Here is an 8636-nt window from a genome sequence, read left to right on the forward strand (position 1 = left end):
AGATATGCTGTCAAAATAAAGTACCTGTTTAATAAAAAGCCCATGTTTAACACCTGTGGGACGGTGTTAACACATTAATCTTTGGTTGGAGCTTGAGATTTAGCCCATTTTCGTTGAGCGCTGCACTTGTTATTTCCCTGCAAAGTGACACCGCTTGACATTTCTCACATTACAAATTGATTCAACATGAAAAGGTCGTGTGTGTTTTTGCTCTTGATATTCTGGGATCAGATGTCTCGCCAGCCTTCAAAGCGGTGAACTCCACGATGGAAATGTGAGTCTTGAACGAAGCGCAGCAGATTCTTCATCAAATGAAAGTCAGGTTTTCTTGGTGCACTTTGACGGGAGATGCTGTCTGCAGATGGAGCGCTACATGTTCAAAATGGAGGTTTCAAACACTCATGTCAGCTGCAAACATCCAGAGAGACATCTCCACAGACTCACAAACTCAAAAACACTTGAAGGTTTCATGAGTGTACAGCATATCATTCGGGGCCAATAAAGTCCTTCAAACTCCTGAAAGCTATTGTAAATACACAGAATATTTCAAAATATGTGTTCCAGTTGCAGAGGACATACAGAACTGATTCTTGATTTAAATGCACTGTTCATACATACAGTTGTTATATGTGCCTGTTCCCTTTATTGTGCACTAATTATTATGTAGTATGCCCTAATATAACCCTGTAATATCACCATGCTGCCACCTGGGGTCGCCAGAGTGCGACTTCTTGAAGTGCACCTGTCAGGTCTGCTTCTTCCTCACTGCTGCAGTCTGCATGCAGTATTAAAAGTATCCTGACTGTCATTGCACAGGCTTCTGTCAGCATCTACACGATGGATGCAAATCAAAGTGCGACCCACAATATCAATTAAACTCACAGAAGGAAAACAGAACTTTAGATTCAGATTTTTATTTTTTTGGGGGGGCGAGTTCAGATAACCTTTCTCCAGCTGTCTCAGCATCACCCGTCATTTGTTTTAATTGTTTGCAGCTGTGAGCAGCTTCTCCTGCTCTGTGTCGCCATCAACAGTGACTCAGAAATCAGGATGTTTTCAGTATTACTGGTGTAATTTTATAAATTTTCCAATGTGTCTTCCACAAACTATCCACTTAAAAATGCTTGGAATTAGCACGCAGCACTAACTTGTGTGTGAGCTCGTGCTGAGAAGTTTTGCTGTCCTAAAACACTGAATCAGTGTGTTGTAATGGGCCTTTTTTTTGACCTGTGCTGGACTTGAGTCACAATAACTGAAATAGCCCAATTATACCAAGGCAGTTGAGAAGCTTCACCGCTTTGTTTGGAAGTTTCTGGGGTCACAGATCTTTGAAATAAAACAAATTATGTGTACTGACATAAAATCAGTATTTCCTTTTGTAGACGGTTCAGCTGGTTCAGACATCTGCTCAGGACGCCTCCCTATGGCGATTGTTGTGACCAATTGGGAGAATACAAAAGCAGGGGAAGATCAAGGACATGCTGGAGGGTCTAAATATCCCATCTGGTGTGGGAACGCCTCGGGATCCCCCTGCAAGAGCTGAATCATCGGCGAGAGAAAAGGATGTTTCTGCTCTGCAAGTTTTCAGGCTGGCCAGCAAACTGCAAAACGGATAAGAAGTTGTTACTTATACTCACATATAATGTATTATATTTAGCTGATTTCTATTGTGTATCCTTTTTTATTTACTTTTTTTTTAATCTCTTCTATGTCTGTTTTATCTCTTCTATATCTTCCACGTAAATAAAGTTTTATCTTATCTCACTTGTAGAATTAGTGTCTTCCTGAGGTCTTTTCTTCTAGTTTTAACCGGTGTGTTTGAGTAAAGACATTTTATTTTGACTTTTTACATGTGTCCTCCTGCCCCTCTAATAATAGAATAAATCAATTTACAAGACGTTTCACTTCACACAAAGCTGAATTCAACCTGAGTCAGAAAATAAGATGCAGTCACCAGTGGTTAAATAAAGCCAGTGAATGGTGAGTGGAGTAGAAGTATTCAGTTGTATGATGTGGAAATACTTCAAATTTGTATATCAATACATTCCACTGGTGGTTAGCGATATTTAGCAGGAATTAGCTTGTTTTGTTTTCTCCATTCTGATTGGATTAGCACGGGAGCGTGAATGGATGAACGGTGGTATAGTCTACTGATGTTACACGTCGTTGATGTCTCACTTTCGTCCTAAGAAGTTCTGCTAAAAACTCAGATCTTCAGCGCTGAAACATCAGTTTGTTCCAGCCCGAGTGGCTTTGTTGTCTAAGTTCCACTTTACTGCACGCCTTGATGAGCTTTCTCTCTCTCTCTCCACTCCCAGGAGGACTTGCTGGCAAAATAAATCAAGCCTTGCTCCCTTGTTTATGGAAGTATGCTAATGTGTTTCTGCTGCGTGAGGCTCTGACAAAAGAAAGCAGAAAGAAGAAGCCCTGAAGTGAAGATGCACAGTGAACGGATTAAAGTTTGCCTCTGCTTTGAATAAGACACAGTGCAGAATGAATTATGATGGGAACTTCTTTGATTCAGTTCGGGCTGACATTCGGCCTTTGATATTTGAGTTTGAACTCGTCCTTTCTGGGATTTATTATGAGTCTTGCTCAAAATCAAAGCTCTGGGTGTCAATGAGAACTTTAACATCTCATTTCCGAATAAATATATTTAAAGGTTTTTTGCTGATTGTTAATGGCTGTAACTGATTATTTGCATGTTTTCTTATTTGGAAATGGAGCACCAGATTAAATTCACAGCCAGCAGGACCCTTGTTTACTCCTGTGTACCGACTCTCTCCACCAAGGGGAGCTAGCAGCCTGCAGAACACCATTTATCCTTCGGCAATGCCAAGATTATGAGTCAACCAACTTCAGATCATGTCTTCCTCCTGCAGAGTAAAGACATCCAGTACAGGCCCAGTGAAACAAGGCCAGACCACATCACTGTGTGAATATACAGCATGATTTGTCCATGCTTTTGTTTAACCTTATTAAGCTGTGAAGCAGGAGTGATCTGCGGTCAGGGACTGTGCTGCCTCAGTGGTGTGACACCAAATGCACCACTACATTTGACTTAAATGTTGCTCATCCAGGTGCATCCACCTCCTCATCACCACAAGATGCACCCAGTAAGAGGGAGGACTAGAGGATATTGCAGCCTCCCCATCAAGAGTTCATTCACAAAACCTCAAATAAAACACACATGATTTAAGAACAAGACCACGGTGATGCTCGCAGCTGTAATATTCGCCATCTCAGTCAAGTGAGCATGCTAACGTTTGCTAATTAATGCCTAACACAGAGTACAGCTGAAGCTTATGGGAATGTGGTTCATCCTCTGGGGACCACACATATCTGCATGAAATATTATGGAAGTCCACACAACATTTGTTGAGATATGGAGATAGAGAGGCAAACTTTGACCAGCTGGTGGTGTTAGAAAAGTTGGGGCACCACTAAAATGATGAGGATTCATCCTCTGGCAACCAAGAATTCTTGACAAAATTTCTTTCTTTCGATCCATCTAATAGCTGTTGGGATATTTCACTCTAAACCACAAATGTCAACCCCGTGGTGGTGTTAGAAGAAATGTCTGGGGATCAACAAAGCCATGAGGCTTCAGCCTCTGAGGATCATGAATACAAAAATCCACAGAATGAGACTCTCACAGTATTAACACGAGTTATGACTGCTTCCATTTGCTTTGAAAATTCCACTAAACCATGTTTATTTAACAGTCTTTATGAGCTGCTTTTGAAAACAAAATAATGAAAACATGTCCCCGTTAAAAAAAGCACCGAGCTGCAGGGTTCATTCCAATTCTTCACAGCTGAGCGCTTTATGCTACCTTACAGTATCCCTCAGAGATGTGAATGCAAATTAAATCACATAACGACAAGAATAACAAATCACAAGCGCTCCCTGCCGGGGTTGGACACTTTAATTTATAATGTTTTAAGTCAAACGCCGGCCTGACATGACTTTCTCAATTTGTCTCACATGTTCCTGCTTTTATCTGTTTGAATAAGCTCACTCAGATTTTTCCATGAAAACCGCTGGATCTTTACTTGAGGGGGGAGAGGAATGCTGGAAATTACAAGGCCTAATTAGAGGTTTTTTTTAATTCTTTGCTAATGACAAAAGCCAGCCATGCATGGGCTAAGTGAGCAGCTCCACATATGGTGCTGCAGCCATGAGGAATGTTAGCGAGCAGCAAATCCACCGCATTCATCCTTTTACATAATGTGAGTGAATGAAGGTTCGGTACTTTGACGCCTGACAAAAGGAGGATAATAAGATAGAAATCTGAGGCAGACATTGACCAGAACTTCATGTTGGCAGATAAAAACCAAATGAGGCTTTTGTCTCAGTGTGCAGCTTCTAATTAATGCATGGAGCATTAGAATTTCATACAGACATGAGCACAAATGCTTCAGCCATTCACAGAAACGTCGGGCTCTGTCTCATCTCCATCTCATCTGGTCTCTGCTGCATTGTCTGTGATGTGAGACACATTTTACAGATGTTTTCTTTCTTTCAGACATTTGATCCTTTTCATCACTTCGGTTCATTGGATTAAGTGTAAAATTAAGATTAAGTTGTTTATTTATGACTATGGTGACATCTTATGAATATAACTCTATTTGTTTTAGTTGTATTTATGTGATTTCGCGTGGAAATTTATGTATTTATGTTTTGGGGTTTTTTAAATGGTGCAACTGTGTCTGCAGAGGCCTTCATATAATGGTAAATATGACATTTCTTGATAGGTAACTGCTACAAAACACATTACTGAAAGGGCCCAAAGGGTACAGGACCAGCGGCCCAAGGGGTAGAAAGGCCAGAACCTCTGTTTGAAGTTACATTAACATTTCTTGTGCGAGAAAAACAACCTCAAAGAGTAAATGCAGAAAGACAAGAGAATAAAACAAGCACAAAAAGAATAAAGCAACCACAGCACAAAGAGACACAAAAAAAAACCACAAAGAGACACAGACGACAAAGAAATGGAAAATGACTGAAGAGATAAAATTATCACAAAGACACACAAACCACAATCATTTTGTTTGTTTATGCATCCGTTCGTCTTGGTGTATTGCTCCGATAATGGAGATGCGCTCAGGGTCCCAGTGTGATATAACAGAAGAAAAGGTGAGACAGAAAAGCAAAGACCTTGAGTTACTCCTCTGAAGCTTCATGAAGCTAATCCCCAGATCTTCATCTCGCCTGGCACTGAACTGTAACTTAACTCTGCACACTCTTACTGCAGAATATTCTCAAATCTGTTCAAATCTGTGTTAAATACCTAAATCCAGGATTTTCCCTCTCTGTTCTGGTCATATAGATTTAGATCAAAAACCCTTAAATCTGTCCATTTGCACATGCACATATGTGATCGCTGAAAAAAAAAAAAAAGCTTTATATTATGTTTCACACTCACTGCACACATTCAACCTCACCTTAACCTGAAGCTCCGACCCCTAAAATTACCATTTAACCAATCGCTTCCCGGCCTCGCTATGCTTGTGAGCACACTTGGTCCTCACGAGTATGACATAACCACACAGGCCCTTTGCATACACTACAGAGACGCACAAACACACACCCACATGCAAACAGCCACACTTCCAGTATATTCAGGGCATCAAGGCTTCAGTCCTACTGACACCCAGGGGAACTTGTGTCCTTTGTCAAAGCAACTGGTTCTGCCACACTGGCAGCTTCGGCTAGGAGGCAGCCGGGGCAGTGTGTGTGTGTGTGTGTGTGTGTGTGTGTGTGTGTGTGTGTGTGTGTGTGTGTGTGTGTGTGTGTACAAGAGCCAGAGAGTATAAAAGAGAGAAATCACCGGATGCATGTGTTCTGTAGGATCACTCAGCACAGTGGGCGGCCACGCTTCGCCGATAAAACTTCAGCTCCGGAAAATCTAAACGTACCAGCTGACAGGTGGCTTGTGAGTGCCTAGCAACAAGGACAGAGACAAGATGTATCAGCACTTAGTCTGTCATGTTGAAAAAGGAGAAGCTGCAGCCAAAAAAATTATTGCTTAATGCTGGAAAATTCCACATTCAATTATAAAAACACTTCTCTTGGCGTTATTAATTTGCAGCTGCCGAGTGGTGCAAAACCTGAGGCCATTCCAGCTCCTTGTGATTATCTTAGCTCAGCTTTTATTATTATTTTACTGTATTATCATCTAATACATCCTTCAGATTCTTGGGGAGTGGGAGGGCTGCTGGAGGACAGCCTGTTCTCAACACGCATAATGTCGACTGAAATGAAAATGCTTCAACTTTGATGAAACAGCAAACTGAGAAAATAATCAGCAGATTATTTTGACAGCCAAAGGTGCAATCATGTCCATCTAACTACCAATAATCTCTTAATTTTCTGCACATTTCCAGGTTCCCTCTAACCTAAAAAAAATAATAATTTTGTATCATTCAACTATTCATTCCAGTGAAACTATATCTACTGTATAAATGTACAGTCCATCTGCAGCTTTAAATATTTAATAAATGCAGTCTGGCTGTTTCAGTGGACTCGACTTGGACTTGCGGCCCCTGAGGTCGTCTCGAGTGTTCGTGTTGCGGGCCCTCTAACTTTGCTCGCGTCAAAAACTGTCCTTCTGAGGTTCAGTGATGCTCCTCCGTGTGTGTGCGAGTGTGTCTCATCGGCAGCCTCTGGCATGGTCAGGTCCAATTTCTATCACTGCGCTCTTTGGACGGGCTAAGAAAATGGTTTGCTCTGCCTCTGCAATGCACCAGCCATCCGTTCGCTCATCTATTCACTTCTGAGTTTCCCGCTCATTCGCCTCCACGTCCATCTGTCCTTCGATTCATCCATCACCCAGCCATCATCAGACCTGTGCGTTTGAACTCATCTCCATCCCAGATGTGTATTCTTGCAGCGCTTGCCCTGCAGTTACTGTACCCATAATCCCCTGGCTCATATCACTACAGTTCAGCACATGGTTGCCCCGCTCATCATCCTCATCTGATTTCACAGCTGTATGTGCCCGGCATCTTAACATGTCAGATCTCATTGCATGGCATCAGTCTAAATCCTATCTGGATGTTCCAGGGGAGCCCATGTGTCGATGCATTGTGTTGATTAAAATAGATTTCTGTCGTACAGTATTTGATGTCTCAGTACTAATGTTCTGTCCAGTAATACTGCCTCGGATTGAAGCAGACACCCTGAGAAAGACTCGTCACCTCTGTGTGTCTACATAGGGACAAAAGACACTCAAAATGCTGAAAGCTGAACAGGTGAACCGCAAAGGTTTCATTAGCATTAAGAAACTGGAGCTGTAAATGCAAAAAACATGCAAAAAAGCAGGGATCAAGGCAGGTTAGAAAAACCTCAAATCTACCTTTATACTGAAGAGATGCTTTTCTTTCTTTCGATCTTTGAACAAAGGGCCTTTAACCTGGCTGCACCTCCAGATGTTTGAATCTGGTTGTGGCCCAAAAGGAGCAAAATTATAAGATAAACATAGCTAAAAGCGACCTAAAGGTGTTGTTGGGAGTTATTTATCAATGAGTCTTGAAGTGGTGAGGTCAAAAGCAAAGTGATCTGCAGGGTAGCGGCCAAGAAAAGGAAAGTTTCAAGTGGTACAAAAGGCAGAACTCATACCTCAGCTTTCAAAATGTTCTCCCACAACCTAACTAACTAAATCCCTCCTGAAAAATCAAGGTTAATATTTCATTTATCCCCCTTCAGAAGACAGCTTGTAGGATTAAAATGGAAACACAGCATCCCTCTATGACTCAGCGTCGTCTGCTCATCAATGCGTAATATTCTCTCCCTTGATGTGTTTTCTTTGGTGGATCTTGCAAAAACTAAACTTCCTCACAAGCAAGTGTTATTGCACCTTTTACCCAGCATCTATGTGGTACAGTACGTTTCATTTTTTGTACACTAACAAAGCAAGAGAGTTTGAGCCCAGAGGAGTCAGACAGTCAAAGTTCCCCACCAAACAGAAGTCTATTCATCATCGGTTTTTGCCAGGAGGCGATGTGTTCCCATTACTGGCCGCATTGACCACGTCAGCGGACAGGGTCAGGCGATATTTTCCATTAGGAACATGGAGTTGCTTTGTGCGGAGCAGCTTTAGAGTTACGGGCGAAGGCTTTTAGAGCATGCTGAACACTTATGGGATGTTTATTGTTCCCACGACACAAGAGTGCTTCAGTTATGGCTGTCAGGGATAAAGTCTCACCATAAAAGAAGACGGTTAGACATTATCAAACAGGAAAGGGTTCAGAAGGGCTTCTGCTTTTTATTTCAGATTTATTTATATTTAAGCACCGCTTCCTTTCTGTGTGTTTATTTCTTTTTACGTTCTGCTTGTGCATTAATTCCTCCCTTCATGCTCTATGAGAATATCCGAATCCTCCTCTATGCAAAGCCTTATGGGTGTTGAAAAATCTCTATAGTTGACAACAGCAGAGGAGATGCACTTTAAGATGATCTTTAATGATTTAGAGCAAAAAAAGTGTTCATTCAGAGTTCGTGGGTTTTTCAAAGCCCCTAAAATGTACTGACAAAGACTTATGAGTGCACCATAAAGGTTCCTCCAAATGATATTTATGATGATGGATATTTAAAGAGCCATAAGGCATCGATAACTCTTTTTAACCTTGGTT

The sequence above is a fragment of the Chaetodon trifascialis genome, chromosome 24 (genome assembly GCF_039877785.1).
Source record: "Chaetodon trifascialis isolate fChaTrf1 chromosome 24, fChaTrf1.hap1, whole genome shotgun sequence".
In the NCBI taxonomy this organism is placed as follows: domain Eukaryota; kingdom Metazoa; phylum Chordata; class Actinopteri; order Chaetodontiformes; family Chaetodontidae; genus Chaetodon; species Chaetodon trifascialis.